The sequence below is a fragment of the Sylvia atricapilla genome, chromosome Z (genome assembly GCF_009819655.1).
Source record: "Sylvia atricapilla isolate bSylAtr1 chromosome Z, bSylAtr1.pri, whole genome shotgun sequence".
NCBI classification, from domain to species: domain Eukaryota; kingdom Metazoa; phylum Chordata; class Aves; order Passeriformes; family Sylviidae; genus Sylvia; species Sylvia atricapilla.
Genome location: NC_089174.1, coordinates 70365499 through 70386773, shown reverse-complemented (window position 1 = coordinate 70386773; position 21275 = coordinate 70365499). Strand labels below are relative to the sequence as shown.

Sequence of the window (21275 nt, the reverse complement as noted above, 5' to 3'; positions counted from 1 at the left end):
ACAATTTCAAAATTTGCGTATTTTACAATGAGGATTTTATTCGTCCTTCCCAGAACACTTGTTCCAATTTATACCTGTATCAATAACTAGGTAAAAGTAGTAGACCTGAAATGTTTTTGCTTCAGACAAATACTGCTCTCTCCCACATTTTATGCAGGGCTACATGGAGCATCAGCCGCACTTGGGCAAGCTGAATAGTCCAAGTAGATTACACTCTCTAGTTTACAGTGCATCAGTTGACTCTCAGTAATTGTACATAGTGGCCAGGAAAAATGCAAATTAATTCAACCTTCCTTAGCCAGCAATTAAACAGGCTTGAACTGACCCAAGTTATGTGCAATTGCCATACGCTACATATATACAATTGAACATTTACTCTAACTGAGCATGCAATAACTTCAGATTATCAGGACTTGAGCTGAATTCCCAGAAGTCCACCTACAGAGCTCTTTATTAAGACTTCACTGACGAATTGTTTATCAAGACATGATTAGGAATTTGCTTAATACCATGCCATCATACGTCAACTTAGTGTCTAGAAAAACCATTGTCAGGAATAAACACATTCACAAAAAAAAGAGAGAATTCCTATTCTGAAGTTTACTAATTCAGTGCAAGCATTTAATATGCTACTAAATTAAATAAATGGTTCTCATTACTCTTTCTCCAGGTTGCAGGCTGAAATTATAGTATGATGTGAAAACTGAGAATGTTTACTTTCCAGTAGTATGATGGCTTGTTCATATAATATTTAGTGAATTACAGACAAAACAGTCTTTAAACCATTCCATTTTTATTTCAATTCCTCAAATATTTTAATTATATATTCCATGGTAAAAATAAATTATCTATTTTTGTAAATAACATGACTAAATTCAACATCATGCTAGATAGAATGCCAGAGAGAATTACTCCAGTAAGTAAATATGCACTGTCATAACCCTAAAAAATCTTTTATAATAGTGACTGTCAAGTGCTCAGTGTGAGAGCTGAGACAGCTCAAGTGCTAAAACTCTCTAAGCCATTAGTTACCCAACTTATCACCAGAAAAGTTCACCTACAATCTTGCTTCAGTGTATGTCAGAAATATGCAGCACTCGTTTTATATGTAAGTCTGGGAAATCTTCAGAGTAGGAAAGTTGAGTCATACACATGCTTTGGACATACCTAACATAGAAAACTGATTACTTGGCATCGCATACTAGCCACTGCCTCCAACACTTCATTTAAAATCTCAAGAGGATAGAGATTGCACACTTGCTCAAGGTATCAGACAGATTCTGAAATCTTCCTCAGCAGCAGGACATTCAAACATGCATTTGTCGCTTATCTCTTAGTGTCCTTGACTGGCTCTATATTTTATGGGGAGATGACCATTCTCCAATACTCCTGCTGAAGGAGTACTCCATCATAGTGCAAAGAAAATTAATTACAACAGGGAAAAAACCTGAAGAATATGATTTTCAAATAAAGTGATTCAAACTTCGGGATGTAAAAAATCTCTCCAGTATTTTCTATCAACTAACCATTATGGATCCCTTACTCAGCACCACAGGAGCTGAGTTCCATTTTGCCTCTCACACATCTCAGACTTTTGACTGACATTCAAGGGCTGACCTTTTCAACAATATCACAACAAAGCCCCCTCTTGATCTCACTCCAATTCCCTTCTATAATGCACAAATCAAGACTGAAAATTTTACTTATTGCACTCTAACAGCTATTTTACAAGACAATGCTTGGAAATGCATCACGCTAAAAGCATAGCTGTATGTTAAAACTGCTTTAATTAAAAATGTTAGAGGCATTACTTTAACAACACCCTCTAAAGCAGAGCACTTAGCACTGAAAAGCTGATATCAACAAATACCAAAACATTACTTTTTCTGAGTATCAACTCCAAAGTTTCTAGACTTCTACAGGAAATCCCACACCCCCAGGCTAAAAGTCTTCGCAAAGTCAATCAAAAGTTAATAAACGTCCCTTGTCTCCAAGAATTCTGACACAGTCCGTGGATTATATAATTGTGTAACATTTCTCTGCCACCCCCAGACTCAATCTTCCTCCAGCTTACAGGAGAGATCTGCTCTGGAAATTAATCAGAGGTTATTCGTAAGGCTGTAAGGTCTGTTGTACACATGACACTTCCAAGTAAAGTTGCAAGTTCCAAGTAGAAACAAAAAAAATACAAAGGGAAACAAAGGCTTCAGATCAGATCGCAGGAAACAGAAAAATGCCACTCTTTGGAATCTCATTCTATTTTTATTACCAACGGTAAATATTTCTGTGTTCCTTTTATCATGCAGGCTCCAAAGTCTAATTTGGACAAGCGCTGATTAGTCATATTTGTAACCAAAATTAACAAAATCTGCTCTACTATTACCGTTCAAATCATGATGGAAAATCTTCAAAACTAGTTGATTTAAATTTAAGGTTCTACACTTGCTCCAGTTAGACTTCCAAAATAAAGACCAACTTCTTCATCTCAGTACTCAACTTACATGATTACATACTACCCTCAAAAACAGTTTAAAAAAAGCATTTGTGGAGCTTAATTGTGGAATTACAATATTCCAGTACAGACCACAGAAAAGCCTATGAGAAAATTAAGACTTCTGTCTCTGGAGCAGGGTTTCATGACATGAAACAATTCAGGCAAAAGGCTACACACTGTACACCAAAGAGAAATCAAAATGTTTAAAAATAAAAGACAGGACTGAAAACAATCTCAAGAGTTTATCCCTTTCCCCAAGGCAGAATCAACAATATCTAAGGCAAATACTTGGAGACATTCATATAACCTGTTGTATATAAAAAAAAAATTCAACTTATTTTACACAGTCAGTGAAATAGGTAATTTTGTTATTGTCAGCAAAAGAGGGATGACAGACTTAAGAGTACCACCATGCATTCACAAAGGTGGCACACATACCTACACAGGTAATCTGAACTACAGAATCTCCTATCATTTGCTCTTACAAGAACTAGTCCAAATTTCTGAGCTTTTTTCATTTTTTTTCCTAAGTAGCTTTCTCAGGGGGAAAAAAATTAGCAAAAAAAGAAAAAAATTAGGGATAAAAAGAGGACAACTCAAACAATTAATTCCTCCATGTGAAATAACACTTCCTTGCCCAGCTAATCCTCGTTTTGTACTTCTACCTTCTCAGGCAATTTCTTCTCCTTCCCCTCCCTGGCCTCTCTCAGAACACATTTCCTATCTGTTCTCATCCCTGAATTGCTTTCCTTGACTGTACAAGCAAATCCACAGCACCTTTTTGCCTTGGCTTCTTGATTATGCTGTTTCACAGCTCTTCCTTTACCTTTCTTAAGGGAATTGGTATCTGCCCCACCAGCTCCTTTATCTAGTCACTGCAGTTCAGGCATTATTTCACAGAACAATAGAATGAATCCGGGTTGGAAGGAAACCTTGAAGGCCATCCTCCTTGCCATGGGCAAATACACTTTCCACTAACTCCATCCAACCTGGCCTTGAACACTTCTAAAGATGGCACAGCTACAATTTCTCTGGGCAGCATATTAAGTGCCTCACCACTCTCACAGTAAGAAATTCCATCCTAAGACCTCATCTAAACCTTCACTCTTGTCATCTTAAAGCCATTCCTTGTCCCAGTACCATATGCCCTTATGAAAGATCCCACCCTAGCTTTCACGAAATGCCACACTTAGGTACTGAAAGGTGCTATGAAGGCTCTCTCCTCAGAGTCTTCTTCTCTTCAGGCTGAACAATCCCAGTTCTCTCAGACTGTCTTCATAGGAGAGATGTTGACCATCTTAAGGAGTGGCCCTGCTCCTTAAGAACTTCAAAGCTCCTGCCTTCTCCCTGCAAACTCCAGTCCCTCCCCATCTGTGTAAGTCCAGTTCCAGTCCACTGCTTTCTTTCTCCATATGATCACCCTTCCATCCATCTGCAAATTCACTTCTTGTCTTTTATACACTCAAATTAATCTGTATAGTGGATAAGCAGAATACCATAAAACTAAGAGTTTGTACATCTACTTCACTGTTTAGAACTTTTTAGGAAAGCTCTGTTGTGCACACAGAATTTTTCAACAATACTGTCTACAATCAGGGAAGTCAGATTTTTTTTTTAGACACTAATAATTTGCTCAATTTTTTGAAAGTTTTGCAAGTGGCAATAAAATGCATATCCTTAATGCAAAAAGTCATCTCACACTGAAATTCTAAACTCATTTTCCCAAAGAACAGCAGTGCTCGAATTGCTTGAAAAAAATCAGGAATAATTTTTAAACATTTTTCTCCTCTATCACAACCCTTAGAAGTCAGTGAATTATGTTCACGTTAAACATTATTCATAGAATAAATAAAAAACGGGCATTCACTCAACATGGAAGATTTTGGACCAAATGACTGAAATTTAATAAAGTCAGAAGTAAAATCATTGCCTTTAAATAGTACATCAGTAATCAGGAAACTGAGAGGAGAACCAGTCCTACCTACATGCAAGGAGAAACATGCATTCTTAAAGTCAGCCAGTAACTTTGTTAAGCAATGCTTCAAATCCTCAAATCCTTGTAACTGCCAAATTTTAACAGGATAAATGAAGTTGTGCTATGCTACAGGTTATGCCTCAACATGAGTGTCTAAAAGAAACTGCCAGGAAGAGCCAACCATTATTGAGCACACTAGCAGACCAAAAAAAAAAAAAAAAAAAAAAAAAAAAAAAATCCATTTTCCATTATTTCAAAAGAAGGGGGAGAAAAAGGAAATACAGCATCCACACAGTAAAAAGCAATAACATGACCTTAGTTTTAACTAGAAACTTAATAAACATATCACCATGCAGATTTTAAATTTTCCCTTCAGAAAAAAACAAAACAGCAAAGTTTAAAAAAACCCAAATATTTTAGATCTTCACAAATAACTCCCCATCAGTTCTCACCACAGTCTCATTAGAATCTCATCAAAACTCTTCCAGCTTTTAGACTACAAAAAAGCAGGTTCCAGCTTATTATTTCTACAGCAATTTTTTAAAGTCAACAGCCATACATAGCATCTGGTGAGGGGCCCTCTAAATTCTTACTCCTATCCTCAATATCCAGAAAGCATATCTGAAGAAAAAGAGAAAGCAACACATCTGAACGGAAAATAACATGAAAAAAGTGTGGACAGTCTTTTTAAATCATAAGACTTGAAAACAGAATTTCAGAGACAGAGTATTTGCAGCCTCATCCTTTCTGAGGTCAGCACAGAGGAAAGACTAAGTCCAAACATGAGAGATAGAGATTGCATTCATTATCACAGACATATGTTTGTTATCCAGTGAGCTTAAGGGGGCAAAAAGAGAAAAAAAGGCTAGTACCACAAAACCAAGCACCAAAGTACTAAGAAATCTCAGAATTTTGGTTGATCTTACCTATACTTTAGTTCCTCGTACATTGTGATACTCATTGATTAAATGATCATATACCATTTCTCATTATTCACTGGGTCACTGCTCCACATATGGCACATGACATATACGTCATGGAACACAAACTTACAAAGTAAAAGGATGTGCCTTATGTGGAACATAACACTTTCTTACCATGGAATTTGAATAAAACATAGTTAATAAAACCAATTCACCGAGAAGTTTAACATTCAAGACATCTTTTGAGGAAAACTGACATTTACGAAAACCAGCTCTTCTTAAAAAAAAATCAAAAACAAGACCAGAAAAACCAAAACAAACTAAAAAAAATCCTCCACAAACATGCTCTCACAGAAAACCTTCACAAGTAAAGAAGTTATTAAGACTAAAGCACTACTTTTTCTGCCTGTTCCATAACGTACTCACAGCCCCTGAGCCATGCTTTGAGCATGACACAAAAAGCCACAAGGAAGAAAAAAGTTCAAGAACTTCTGTTCCTGATACAATGAAACATTTGAGCCTCTACTTCCTACATCCCTGAAGCAATTTGCTGGCTAGGAATGCACGTACTATACCTCAGAACAGCCTTGCTGCACTAAAAGTCTTAGAAGAGCCTGACGACTGACTGACATCACAGCAGTCTGACCACTGAGTGCAGAGGTGGGCTTTCAAGCACTCTACACCACCTGCAACAATCACCAGGTCAAGAGCCAGAGCTTTATGCCCAAGAACCTCAACCCAACGCTTAAGATACTTGCCAACAATAACTAGCAATACTACACAGTCACAGAAATTCTTTGTATCTCTGTTTCAATATTGCAGCCACAACATTTAATTACTTGGCATTTGAGTTATGACCTATTCTCTCTTCTCCCTAACAAATTCTAAAAGATAGAAGGTGATTCTTTTCAAGGTTCTCAGGACAGAAAATCTGGTTCTCTCCAACTGTTGGCATGATCAAAAGAGTTGAAACGTAATAGATGTTAAAGGCCTTCAGTGAAAACCCATTCTACACTTCTTAGGGTTCAGGAGGAGAAGCAATGAGCCTAACAAGTTAAAGTGTAGAATACACATGGCCACAAATAATGCCAACAAAAACAATATTAAGAACTTACTAAGTACTGTAAAGTAACTTCAAAAACCTGAAGACTAAAGCATGTCATAACAGATAGGATTTATAAGCTTTTAAAGTTCACTATTTTGATTTAGTCTTTCATCTATAAAATTGCAATAATATTTTACAGATGCACAAAAACAAAGTTCTGTGATGTCTGCAAAGCACCTTCTTTTGAGAGAACTCTACAAATTAAAATATGGAAACACTTCAGCCTTCCTGAAGGACTGGGATGTACACAGCAGGTAATAAGGCAGCAGGCTACACACTGAATGATAAGAATATAAACTGGGTTATAAGACTACAGTGGTCAGCTGGCGTTTCCCATGCACTGCACAAGGCACTGAACTGGGGCTGTGAGGGTAGGGTTGAATACTGTGGTGCTGTTAAAGGCCCAGCTCCTCAGTCTGTTGCCTCCTTATATGACTGACTCCCTTATTTTGCAGCCTAGGGCTTTCTGACTCTGCTTGTCTGAAATGCATTGCATGTCTACATATACACACTGCTACAAAACCCCAAATGCTTCAAATCAAACCACAGTAATAAAATGAAAAATTTAACTATCTACTCTTATAAAAAGAATCTGAGATCTCTGATTACTCTGATACAAATTCTAAAGGCAAAAAAATTGACCCTTTTCTAGAATTTTTATGACTTCAGCATGAAAACTGGTCTTGGATACTTACATTCTTTTGAAGTTATTTGTATAGACCAGGTAATCACCTTAAAATACAGTATCAACAACTATGTTCAATCTGACTGGAATCCCTTTTAGTTTCTACATACGGTTGGGCCATTCTTCCCTCCCCTTTGTTGGGGAGATTTGCCATGGTCAACATTAGATAGAGGAAGTGAAACACAAATCACAGGTTCTGCACAATCTCCTCAAATGCAATTTCCTTACTCATGGGCTGTCACACATGTCACTGTAAAGCACTTCTTTCACACCTGCTTTGGGTGTCAGGATCAGCTACTAAGAAGTATGGTTGCAATACAAATAAAATTAAAATACAGATGTAGATGTATTATATTAAGGACTTTGCGATTGTTAAACACTTTGGTTCATATTATTAAAAGGGACCATTATTGTACAGAGTTATTAGCAACAATACACAGGTATAACCAATTTCAAGCATCTCCTTGCAGGTATCTCTCTGCAACTGAGTGCTCATTACTGCTGATGTTTCAAAATCAGAAGCTAACCTGAACTACTTCTAATAAAGGCAAATGAAAAACAAGCTCAAAAATAAGTGGTATGATATTGACATGGCCATTCTTTCAAATGTTATATATTTCTAGCGTTTTGCAAATAGCCACCCTAATGCCAGATGACCCACCTCGCACCTGTCAATCAACAAACTCTAAAGTTATCACTACTCATATTTTTCTGATTAAGCATGTCCAGAGTTGTTTTCCAAATTACACACATTCATGAATATTACACACTCCTCTAACATAATTTCTAGAAATCATAAAGTTGTGAATTTGAAGACTAGATATCTTTCCTAGGTCTAGATATTCAGGATGGAAGTACATATTTTCCTCTCTAGTTACAGCAATTAACCAGGAACTTCATATGTCTTGTGTAATTTTAATGGAATATTAATATAAATTCGATATAATCAGTTTAACACTTTGTAATACAATAGACATGAAAGTCCAGCTGCCACTGAACATATAAAAACATGAATAAGATGTCTACCTCAAATCAATTCATATTTTTCTCCTAGCATCCTTCAAAATATAGTTTCTTTATATTATAGAGGACTATATACATGAAACACTTGGGATTAAAGTTATATTACCTTAATCATCACGCTAATACAACAACACAAACAAGAAGCTTCTGTCCAATGGAAATTACTATCTATGGCCTTGATTCTGCAATGAAAGTTGTATGAACATTTATGTACATGGAGTTCAAGCGTCAGTTTTCATGGGATACCTGTGCTCTTATGCAGAATAAGGATCTTTGAAAGGACTTAAGTATATAATTTTGCTTCTCTGATCCTGTCAAAACTTGCTTCCAAGTCAAAACTTAAACATTGCAAATTTTTAAAAAATTATTATTTTACTGGCATGCCAACGAAGGACTTCAGGAAGAGATTTCTGTTGGAAAAACTATATGTAAAATATTCAAGAAGTTGAGAGAAAAAACACCAACCTGTACAGAGGAAGCAAACTCAAAATGTACAAAGCAGGCAAAAGTTCAAAATAAAATGCAGAAAGAAGCATTTCCCTCTTTTTGATAAAGTAAGAGTTACAACTAACATCTTGAGAATAATTTATTTTGTATTTCTAAAACATCAATAAAATAAATACATTGCCCTTAAGCAGCTAGTGTTGTGATAAACACTGGACCATTAGAAACTCCTAACATCAGGGAAAAAGTGGTATGAAAGTGCCATAGGTCTGCTTCACACACACACTCTTAAATATGCTAAAACATGCAACACAAAAGAAAAATAAGTCAGCTTACAAATATTTCAACTTTAAGAATTTCTGTAAAACTATATAAACTGTGATAAAGCAACTAATTTAAGATTAACTACATATGGCTCCTAAGAACAAACCCAAAAAACTAATTACAAATAAAACCAGACAACATCTTATAATTTCCCTTTATAAATACACACATTTTTCGTTCCAGAAAAGTGCATCCGTTCTGATTTAAATTAAAAAAAAAAAAAAAAAAAAAAAAAAAAAAAAAAAAAAAAAAAAAGGTGCTGTAAATGCAACCACAGAACCCTGGGAAGATAAACCTGACAGGAACGGTGTAACTACAGTAGCTCATTTCCTGCTCATATCTAGAATATTTAAAGCAAACCTCCCTTAAATGAAAAATCAGTACAAAAAGTTCACTACTGTTAGCTCAACAAACACATTCTTCTTAGAACGGCAGCTGCCTGAAACGCTACGGCTGTAATGTCGCTTCCTGATGATGAAAACTACCCAAGAACTACAACTTCTGCACAGTCCTTTCTTTCCTGTGAAGCAGAGTTACACTCGGTCTCCATGCACGCTACCGGGAAAAGCAAACAGCAATTCTGCTGTTACACACCGAGGTGGGGACAGTTAGAGACGACTAGTGGCTCCCTCTGCATTTCACAAAGTTTAAAAATAAAAAGCTGCCTTTTCGAACTGTAAATGGTTCCTCTCCACGCACGTAGGCCTGAGGCCCTGTTGCAAACAGTGTCTAACAGGACCAGGCAGCACAAAGACAGGAATGGGAGATTAGTGGGAGGAAGGGAGGCCGGGATTGGGGCTCAGCAGGATCTTCTGGCTTTTTAAAATTCAAACTGCTCCCTGACCAATACAAATCACGGACACGCTACTGACTACTACACGGATTTACAGCATTAAAAACATGCCTTCTACGTGACAGCTATATTAACTTCACCCTTTTAAACATGTATCAGGGCACGCGGGAGGTAGGATAGCAGAGTTTTATTTACAAGACTCTGAATACAATGCACCAGAAAGTTACTCTATTAGATACAGTGACCACGTATTATAACAACAAACCTACCTGAACAACTAAAAAAACCTGCTGAAAATTTAACAAATTATATAATATCAATAATCGTTTGCCACTAACAAAATTCCTTTCTACAAGGAGGAAAACTTTGTATCTTAAAATTTCCTACAACTACTTAATTTCTGTAGAAGTATTTTTATTAGTTCACAGGGTGTTTGTTTAAACGTGCTCGAGTTTTTAGCAACTTACAACCCTATCGCTTTTAAGTCCCAGATTTAGTTTATTGTAAATCAGCTACCATTTATTTATAAAGACCTGAATCTAATAAACAGTCATTTTCAAACCACATTCCACCTGAAAAAATGACACCTAATTTCATATTCAAACATCATGGACACAAACAGCCAATAACAACCTGGGATCTCAAAGTAATATAGCCTGACAAGAAAAGACAACACTTTTTAAGCATTCCTCCTATTTCACTTAAATAAATTTACATTTGATTCTCAAGTACTTTGGTTAAAATCTCATCTTCACCTTGGTCCCTTAAATGTTATAAACGCAGCACTTTACACGCGATCCCTTGCCTGTTTTCTGTTTGTTAGAAGCAGAAAATGGTATTTCTTCTTTTAACATATATTCCTGTAACATATCCAACACACAGACACCAAAATTGTGTGGAGTACCTGATAAAATATGCTTGCCTATCTGTATTTCCTGGGTTTGCAGGTGTCCGTGTTGTGTCAATCATCCTTCAAGCAATATTTTATGCTATAAATATACTAAGTTATTAACATACTAATCAATAACGTTATTTAGAAAAGAAACGTCTGCAAATTATAAAACCAAAAGCATTTAAACTTTTGAATGTTCAGAACACACTTGGTTAGATGAAGAAGGTAATAGCAAAGAGAAGTGGCATTTTTGCTTCCGAGTATTTACATTGTCTCTCCTCCCCTACGCTTCCACTTACTCCTGGCCCACTTCAGAGGGCTGTCTGCGCTGGGACCCCCCTTCCTTGCCCTAGGTGAAGTTGTAAATATGGCAAAGGATCAGTGCACATTTAGGACTAATTGTATTGTTTCCTCCTCCTCCTGCTGCTCTTTTCGGGTTGAGGCCTGTCACTGAGCAGCCGCTTCGCCTTTCTAATCCCCGAGCTGGAGTAAAGGCGCTGGCCGGCGGGCCTGCGCCCTCCGCCGGGCCTGGGCCTCCCGGCAGCCCGGCACGAACCAGCCTCCTCCGCCAGCCTCGACCGAGCAGAAAGGGGGGCTGCGAAATAAACACCTCCGGTTGCCACTTACTCCCCTCTACCCCGGATAACAGCTAATCCCCTCTGCTCCCGGCAGTGCTGGGCCGCTGGGCTGAGAGGCCCGGCCCGCTGCTGGAGAGGGCAGGGAGGGGAAGGGGAGACAAGGAGGGGGGATTACCTGAGCAAATCGGAGTCTGAATCCAACGAGAATCCGAGAGAGGGGGAGAGAAATCCGCCCCCCTCCCTCCTCAGAGGAGCCGCCGCCGCCGCTGGGCCGCCGCCGCCGCCGCGGAGCAGGAGGAGGAGGGGATATAATATAACAACAATAATCCGGGCCGGGAGGGGGGTTGGCTCCTCTTCCGTCTCCTCCTCAGTGCAGCGAACATGTAGAGCCGGGGGGTGTGCGGCCGAGGCAAATCCCTTCCCCCCGAGCCTGCTTCACAACATCAACACGGGCCGGGCCGCGCCGCGCCGAACCGGTTCCGAGCCGCACTCCAAGGCGGAGAGAGCGGAGGGTGGCCGAGGGGCAGCGCTGCCAAGGGGCCGCCGCCGCCGCCGCTCCCTCCGAGAGTGCGAGCGCAGGAGGGCGGGGAGGGGCGGCCTGGGCACGGTGAGTCGGTACCGAGCGGGGGGGCAGGGGGAGAGAAGGGCGAGGAGGAGGAGGAGGAGGAGGGGGAAGGATCCTGTGTGTGTCTCCCTCGCTCCCTCTCAGAACAAAATGCCGACCGGAAGTGCAGCGGCAGGAATGACTCCCTCCACCGGCGCCAAACACCAGCAACCTCCCCCTTCCCTCCGCTGCCTCCTCCTCGCCCGATCGCTCCCTCGCTCCACCAGCGCCGCTTCCGCCGCTGGAGCTGGCGGGGCTCCCTTGCCTCGCCTCTCCTGGCAGAGCCTGCGTAGCTCCTCTCCCTTCCACACCCCTCCGGCTGCTGCACGACTTTCTCTATTTTTTTTTTTCCCTTTTTTTGTTTTCCCCGTCCCCCCTGCCTTTTGGTGCGCGGAACGAGACCGAAGTTTACGCTTAAGCCTGCGCTGAGGATTTGTGGAGAAGGGACCGTTGGAAAAAGAATTCACGTTTTGGTGTTTATTTTTGTCCTGCCTAAGCATGGTGGGGAGGACGAGGAGGAGGACTGCAAAATGCTGCCTCGCAGAAGGCAGACCTGGAAAGGGGCGTCTTAAACTGAACCCTCAAAGGCGGTATCCCCCGCGGGTGGGACACTCGCTGGAGTTACTGTCGATGCCCATGCCCTTTCTCCGTGGATGTGAGAGGCCGCGCCGCAGGAACCGAAACACGCGCTGCTCAAACCATTGCTGAGGCGAGATATTTCCAGATGGACACACGGAACGGGAGTGGTTTCAAACGGCTTTTTGGACCAGCACTGGGGAAAATACTGATGTTCAGGTGAAATGTCCTTGCTGGAGGCTGAGGCTCCACCGCCATCAGATTTACTGGAAATATTTTAATTGTGTGTTGTGAAGGACTGTTTGGATAAAGAGCATGTCCTAATCTGAAAGACTTTCTGATGTTCCTCTGTACAGGTAAAATTGAATAATAATAGCCCAAGATAATAATGAAGAAGCATTTCTATCCCACGAATTAACTATGTCTTTTAGTACTCACTTAATGTCATTTTACTGCTCAGTACTTAGACAAAAATCCTTCCATTTCTAGAGGAAGCACTGCTGGTCTGTCGACTTCAGGAATCAGATGGACACAGCTGTAAATACCCTGTGACATATAAACACACCCTTTCAGCGCTGGATGAATGTTATTTGCACAAAGGGATAAAATCTTACACCCGTGCACCTGAATCTCTCCAATGCTTACGATTTTTTAATAGTGCTCTGTCTTTAATATGGATTTCAAATGCTTCTGAAGCTTAACCTTTTGGATTAATCAAAGTTTAGTTTATAAGTGTATGTGTTTTTGTTTAAAAGTACAGAAATGAAGACGGCACTGGAAAATACGGTAATTCAGTAGTGGAAATACTATTATCTAATGGCACATATTAACAGAGACAGAGTAAACTGTGTTCTGAAAAAAATGTACTACAGACCTTTGTTCCAAGTTAATATAAAAGGTCCCGATCCTATAATCGTTTATATGTTTATAACTTCAAGTTATCCATTTGAAATAAAGGAAAATAATTGGTGTTGCAAATGAAGTGTCCTTAAGTCTTTGCACTTAATTTAATGCATTGCAACTCTGTAACTCAAGGGCAAAACTATTCACTTTCTCTTGGAAATAAAACATAATTTAATGAACTACCTATCTGGAGTTCACTACCATATATATGATGAATTCTCAGGAAAATGTACTTCTAAAATTACAAAACTCAGGCATACTATTTCAGTCTAAGTGATTGTTACCAATTCACGTTGATGAAGTCTTTCTGTGATTTTAGTTATCTATTTAATTTTTTTCTTAGTTGGTGAATTAATATGTAAATAAAATACAGAATATTAAAATTTTAATTTTCAAATGCCAAATATGTTTTAGAGTTTACCAACATCATCAGGCACAACACCTATTTGATTATGAGGTTTTAGTGAGAATATCACTAGACCATTTCATGCTTTTAAAATACCATTCAACTAAAAGAACTTGCAGAAATAGCTGTTTTACTTGAGTACTATGCTGTATAGTACTGTACTTGTAGCTGCACAAGAGAACAACTAATTTATGCCATTGGTTCTTTCAGAAGGTGGTGCGTAACACACATGGGCAAATCAGGATTTTATTTTCCTTAAGGGAAATTAAATATTTTTATTCCACTTTTAAAAATGAAAGGTCGAATTCTTTCAGACAAGTGGTTCCTTGTATTCTGCTTCAAAAGCTCACTCATGGCAATCTGTTTCAGAATGGAGGCTCACTATGTTCCTAAAAACACTTTACTATGCAGAGAATTCATTTCATTATGCTTGAAATTACCAGAAAAGTGATAAATCAGGATTTCAGGTTACCTGATAACTACTGCAAAAGCCTTTAAACCTTATTTCTGTTCCAGGCCTTAGTCATGGGGTGGGGATAGCCCTAATCTGTGTGGGAGGAGCTATGCAGCCATGCAACCATGACTGTAGCACACTGAGGAGCATACACTGCATGAACAAAGCTGGCCGCAGTGTGGAGAAGGGCAGAGCTCTCTGAATTCCCATGATAAATCCATACCTAGTAGTCCAGAAATGAACTGCAAGTTTCAGGGTAAAACTTTAGAACTTAATCCTGCTCCCTTTGATGTCAAGGGTGAATGCATCTTTTGCCCAAAACAAACGACTGAGTTCCTATAAATTTAAGATATTTATACAGTCTGTTATTCTCAGACTCGTTTCTTGTTCTTCAAAGTAAATCTTAATTCAAATGGCAGGAATTAAAGATCTTAATGGAGAGAGTACTCAAGCAATTTTCACAAAACATATTGAAAGCTGGAGGTATGTGCTTATGTTTACAACTGCTGCTGCTGTGTACTGAGATAAGCTTCTAAATGCCAAGAGATTTGCATTTAGTATTTGTGAGTACACTGCTGAAAGTACAGAAGGAACCTCTTTGCCCTCTTCACTCTGATGTTAACTTACCTGACTGCTATATGTTGTTATTCAGCTTCATCAATTATGGACAGCATGTATTACTAGAGTAAAAACATATCTGGCACCAACATTTTCTTAGATATGATTGTTGCAATTTGATTTTTTTCTGTATAATGAATGAAGGTAGAATGGTTTTTACCATTTTTGTCTCTTTAAGGGCCAGTATTACATTCAGGTACCTGTCATTTTAAGTTGCTATGTGAGGGACAAACACTGCACTCTGTTTACTTCTTAGTAATTTACAGGTATGTATATTACAGTATATGTATATATAATATACAGGTATGTATATTACAGTATACTTATTTCTAGGTTAATTTTTAAAATAATTATAACATGTCAGGAATTTTTTTTTTAAATTCTGACTGTATATTTTATATACTCTCTCAGTAATTGAAAAGAACTTTCCCATAAAAAGTGTGAGCTTGTTATCTGAGTACAGTAACACAATCATTAGCTATCATCCTAAATTTAAGTACTCAAATTGTTTAGAATCTGGTGTTAAGGCTGTACTGCACAATGATTTGGAAGAATTTAATCATGTATGCTGTATAGCAAGTAATACAAAGTTATGTTCTTTGCACTGCATTTACTTCACAGGAACAAATACTAGCACCGTGTTACTAGTTGACTGAGGAATGTTCACTGTGGAAAGTAAGCAACCAAAATATAAAACTTTCAGTGGTACAGGTTAAATAAAAAGCCAAGGAAGCCTGTAGACTGAAGGGTCAAATATTTTTGTATAGTTACTCACTTTACGTTTACAACTCCATGGAGACTACTGATTTTTATTTATTTTTCTTGGTAAGCCAGATGGAGGTAATTTTCTTCCTTCTTGAAATTATTTAGCTTAATTGACTAATAAGAATTTAATATGAAATTAAATGTACTTTTTCATTTTAAGTGACAAACTTGCATTACTTGCAAACTTGCAAACTTGCATGTTAAGAATGAGCTTCTATCATTCCTGATACCTGCTGTGATTTCCCATAATTTTTTTTCCCCTTTATTTGAGCATTTGAGCATATAACTCTGTCCTCTCAAGTGTCTTGGTTTGTCTAGGCAACTTACTGTTGCCACATAAGAAATACTGTTGAATTTCCTACAACACTGCTGTTAGGGCCCACTATGGAAAAATTTAGGACAGAAATATAAAAGCATTCAGGCTTTCTTCTTTTCTTCCTCCACTTTTTAAGAAGTAAAGCTAAATCAATACAGAACTTCACAGGCCAGCAAACAAATGTGGACATTCATTTTCTGACAAAAGTTAAAAATTTCCCTTAAGGGCTGTTGTATTCAGCTGAAAGTCATACTTGTATGTATTTAAAAAAAATAGAGAATATCACAACATGCCTTGCCATTCCATTTTTAATGAACTTGCCAGAAAAAGAGGATTTAAGACAGAGATATGCTTATCTACATAATGTATGTTAAAACCTCTTGTGCTCAGGCCTTTAAAAACTGCTTCCTTGGAAGGGAGAACTTTCATAGTCTTCAGAAGTATTAACTATCCTCAGCCAAAGCATGAAATGGCTACATATAAATACCAGGTTAAACATTCCTGGGAATGTTCTCTGGCATTAGAGCTTGTAGCTACATAATGTTCCATGTTTCACCCTTCTGTTCTTCTAAACAGGATAGTCACATGCATGTTTTACCCATTGGGAATGGTTCATGACTAACACTAATGCCTAAATTGTGTTGGGTTTGGTTTTGGTTTTTTTTTGGTGCACAGGAATTGCTTGGGAAAGTGCAAGCTGGCATGCTTTGAGCCTGTGCCAAGGGCTGTTTGAACACTTTAATACACAATTTTTAGACAGAGTATTTACAATGTCCATGCATGTTCCATTTATGTTGCATTTTATAGACACACCTAAAGCAATCTTCTCAAAGATTGAGAAGGTAAGGAAGGTAAGAAGGAACTGTGGTTCACCATCTAGGGATAAATCATATTCACATTTCTAATTATTTCTTTAGTCAAGCAATTAATGACCGTATATTTACTCAGAAACCAAAGTTGATTGAAATTTGGCTTTCAGTTTAGATATTTGTTCATATGAAGACATCTTTAAAAGTCCTACACACTGTCTAAACCAGACTTCTAACCTCTAGCAGATGTCCCTCTTGGTTTAGACATCCTTTATGAAAGGATGTTACAGTGAGATTGGGAAGAGAAAACATAGTGCAATAAAATGAAATAAGCACAAGTAATTTGAATTTTTTTGGGTTGTGGCTGTCAACATCAATTTGTTATGAGAATTACTTCTGAAGTGTAATTTATTTATTTTAAGATAAGAATAGAAAAGGAGTAAGAATAAATATTATCTGTTATTTTCTGAATACTAAGTATTCCACTAGTAACTTTTATTTTCTTCTTCCTTTTTTTTTTTAATGTAGCTGGACAGTGCTGGAAATTTGCTGCTCAGTATGGCCAAAGGCACAAGTAGTAGTCCACTTTCTCAGGACTTTAGAAGAGATGTGGGTGCTCCATTAGTGAACCAGATAGCAGTATAAATTTGTCACTGATTTAATTTCTCACAGACTTGCAATACTGTGCATTCTGAAGAACAAAGCCTTCTTAAAATTTTTGTTTAAGCTTTTGACAGGAACAATAAGTGATCCAGAAAACTGAGCTGTTGACATGAAGAAGCTCAAATTAAATACAAATATATTTGTTTGTATTTAATATATATTTGGCTAGGCTAGATGATGCAGCTTAAAATCACATCAAAATGATCAATTTATGAAAAATACTCTTTTCTAGATCATGATGTATTTAATTCCCAGTTGTTGATGTTTACATTTCTGTATTTATCCTCCCACATGCGCAACTTCCTCAAGCTTCTTAAGCATAATTGATCTTATAAAAGAAGCACACCATAGAAAATTTTTGCCTCAGAGGTATACATTTGGAGAAACAACACACTACGCATAAGCTGTTTCCTTAAAGCTTATAGGTAAGTGGAAATTACTTAAAAATTGGGATGATGATGAAAGACCACTAGTGTGCACAGCATTGTAAATTCGTAGTTTTGAATTATTATTTTACAATTTGTAGGTTTGCCAACTTTTTTTACTGTTGATTGCATTCCGGTGCAAGTAGTTATATGAAAAATGATACAGTGACTCTCCTGAGGAGGCTGTGATTTGTACACCTGTGCTATTGCTAGCATGTTTTCCACGCTGGGTCCAATTTATTAACATGGTGTGTGATCCATAAAATTGCTGTTAGATAAAACATATTACAGCTAATTGTCACAAGCAGTGCTCTTCAAAATCACTGTAAGAAGTAGGTTAACTTTCTGAAAAAAAAAAAAAAAAACAAAACAGTTTCCACAAGAACATGAGTGCATGTCACCACCACAAACAAAGACACATGTGGTTGGCACATGTTTTGTTGAATATTTGAGGATAGCCATGTGTGAGAAAAAAAGATGTAAAATGCCATAGAAACAGATGCGGAGAAGACACAGAAACCCATACACAGGCCTGAACAATCACTGGGAATGCAACTGTACAAAGTGCAGAGCAAGAGAGATTCAGGATGATTATCAGCCAAAAAGGAGCTGAGGCTTTTAGTGAAACATTCACACGCTTGCAGAGGAAAAGAATGTACACACAATCTTCATATATAGAGTGCATCAAAACATCTGATGCCGTCTATTTTTTCTGACCAGAGACACTGCACTAACCAAGTCAAATTAAGTAAGAATACATTGCCAATTTTAAAGACAGTTGCCTTCTAAAGAGATCCATTAATTACAATAACCTGGCAGCATTCATAATATGCATTTCCCTGTCAGGAAAATATGTGTGTAAGCACCACAAAATAATTTATGTACTTTCATTCACTAGACTTTTTCCTAAACTAACTCATTACTTTCATACCTTCCATTGCTGTTTCCCCACATTTAGAGATTTGAGAAGTCTTCTGTTTATTCCAGGCTACACTAGTGATTACCCTCCTCTGGTTAAAGTGCTTTTTTCGTCTTGCATTTCCTCAGGCAATGTTTATCTTTTCTCTGCCATTAGGATTGTTTCCTTCTTACTTGCTCGCAAAGGTTAGAGGCAGCATATAAAAAAACTTCACTTTCTTTATTTTCCTATTTTGATTTTTCTTCATTGGCAAAATAATCCATAATGTGAATCTCTATCTGCTCCACTTAAAGAATCACTGGCTTAAAAAGAGGATGTCTCTATAAAAAATTATTTTACTGGGTTTATTTTTTTTCTTACAAATTGTGTTTACAGAACAGCTAAATGTCCAGAGAGGCAAAAGCAGAATGCACTATTGAGTAGAAAGTGAATGGAAAACTGACTTCAGTGGGTATCCTATTTTAATACTGTAGAAAAGGAATTTGTGATTGAATAATGTTTGGATAAAAAGTTCAGTTAAATAAGGGATAATCTGCTGGTAAAAAGATGATTTGTGAAAGCCATGCTATAAATTTCTGTTTAAATTATAGGATAGGACAAAAAGTCCTGTCCTGTCCTGTCCTGTCCTTACATGAAAAACTGTCCCAAAAATTTTATATATATGCAGACCTGAAAATATGATCTTTCCTTTTAATTTTTTTTTCACACCAAATTTCATTTAGACTAGTGATTGCAATTTTATTTTTCATTTAAAATGTAAATGTTCTGCTGTGTTTATGATTGTCTGTAAATAACTTTGCATATTGCTAAACTTGGATGTCACCTCATAATCTTCAGAAATACCAAAGTTGACTGTCCAGCCTAGGGGCATGCCAAGTAGAGATGTTACCTATATCTGAGCTTTCTTCAAGAATCAAATTTCATGAAAAATTGATCTAAAAATTAGTGATAGACATTTAGAGAGTTTGTTTTGGTTTTAAAAACTAGATTTATCAAGCTAAATGCAGGATTTTTTTCCAGTCTATCTGAATTTTGAATGGGAAGTATGTTTTATTTTACAGTTAGTTGTGAAATCCTTATTGTCCCCTTATTTTTTTTTTACATCTCCTCGTAAATACCATCTAGAACTTGAAAAGTGAGAAAAATCCTTAGTATTCATTTACTGTTGATGATTAACTCAAAAATATAACATGGCCTATGGGGGAAGGAATGTCACATACATGTCTGACAGCTTGGCTCTGAGGCTTTGTTTCATTACCATGGACATTGTGTTACACATCATTCCTGCGACCTTCATGGTCTTATGAAGTTAGTATAAAACTGTGTAACAGCTGAACATTCAAGATCTACCAAACTGATTAACTTTAGCAGTTACACCTTCTTCCTCCTTCTCACTCCTTTAATAATCTTCCCTACCAACCATAAAATCGTGTATATTTAAATGAAGATTTTCTTACCAGGCCTCTACCAGCTTTACCCTCTTCTAAAAGCAGTTCAGAGATGTCTATATGAGACTTCTTTATGGCTGGTGTTCTTCATATGTAATAGATATAATCTGTCCAGTTCCAAAAAATTTCATTCAAAATGCTATTTACTGCTGTCAAAATGCCTGAAATAGAAAATGCCACATGTAATTTCAGGGAAGTTATAGAGCTTAATAAACTGGCTATAGGAATACAACAACTACATATTTAGGTAGCTGTAGAATAATATTTAATTATTGCCCCTAGGAATGGGGGTGGAACAGAGGAGTGGTTTCCATCTCCAGAAATTTAAAGGATAATTTAAAACTCTCTATGTGACAAGCAAAAATTTACAGTATTATTATTCCAATAGGTTTTCTCCTACATATACACTTCCCTTTGGTTGCAAAAACATATTGCAACTTTTAAATTAAACATTATTTTTGGTAATGTAGAATTCAGGAAAGGTTCTGGATTGTTAGTCTAGTGCACTGAGATCCTTATTTAGCCACAAAACAACCCCCAAAAAACAGTGCAGGAATAATGATTACAGCAGACTTCCTGGTACTGTTTCACTGTTGCATCCCAGAGGGACCCAGGTTATGACGCAGCTCAATCTGTCATACATTTCTTTGAAATATGTGGATTCTCCATCTATATTATGTTACCACAATATTACTGAAATAATACTGTTCAGCTGGTACTGAAGAATAATTAGGCAGACAAGAAATCTTCTTGTAAACAATACAGAAGGAAATATGTTACAAAAATTAATTTGGCTTCTCGAAGACAATATCCCTTCTATTCCCTCATTGTAAGTTCTAAGTCTGTTAATACTGTGTGGTTTTGATCTGCTAAGTTTCTCTTGAGTTTCTCAAAGGAAGTGGGCTTGGCATTTTATAGTTGCCTGGGAAGCACTGTCCATGCTTATGATTCCACAGAAATATTTTTAGTATGATGGAAAGCTTTCCATCACAAATAGCTGCTCTTAAGACTTGAAGCACTCTCTCTCTGTTTCCTTCTGTCGAGAGGCGGACCTAAGAACTCACTTCCTTAATTTCTTAATTCTTACCATTAACAGGGAAAAAAAAAAAAAAAAAAAAAAAAAAAAAAAAAAA

General features: G+C 37.5%; 1 protein-coding gene and 1 long non-coding RNA gene across 7 annotated transcripts in view; one reads left to right on the top strand and one right to left on the bottom strand.

The window, feature by feature from the left end:
* Positions 1-11790, bottom strand: part of NIPBL (NIPBL cohesin loading factor) — a 138379-nt gene extending 126589 nt beyond the window's left edge. For all 6 annotated transcript variants that reach the window (XM_066339449.1, XM_066339455.1, XM_066339453.1 and 3 more), the window contains exon 1: positions 11412-11790. The gene's annotated coding sequence lies outside the window, so the exon portion shown is untranslated. The remainder of the gene's footprint in view (positions 1-11411) is intronic.
* Positions 11710-13501, top strand: LOC136374195 (uncharacterized). Its single transcript, XR_010745854.1, has 2 exons — positions 11710-11843; positions 11946-13501. It is a non-coding gene; the product is annotated as an uncharacterized lncRNA (long non-coding RNA).
* The last annotated feature ends 7774 nt before the right edge of the window (positions 13502-21275 follow it).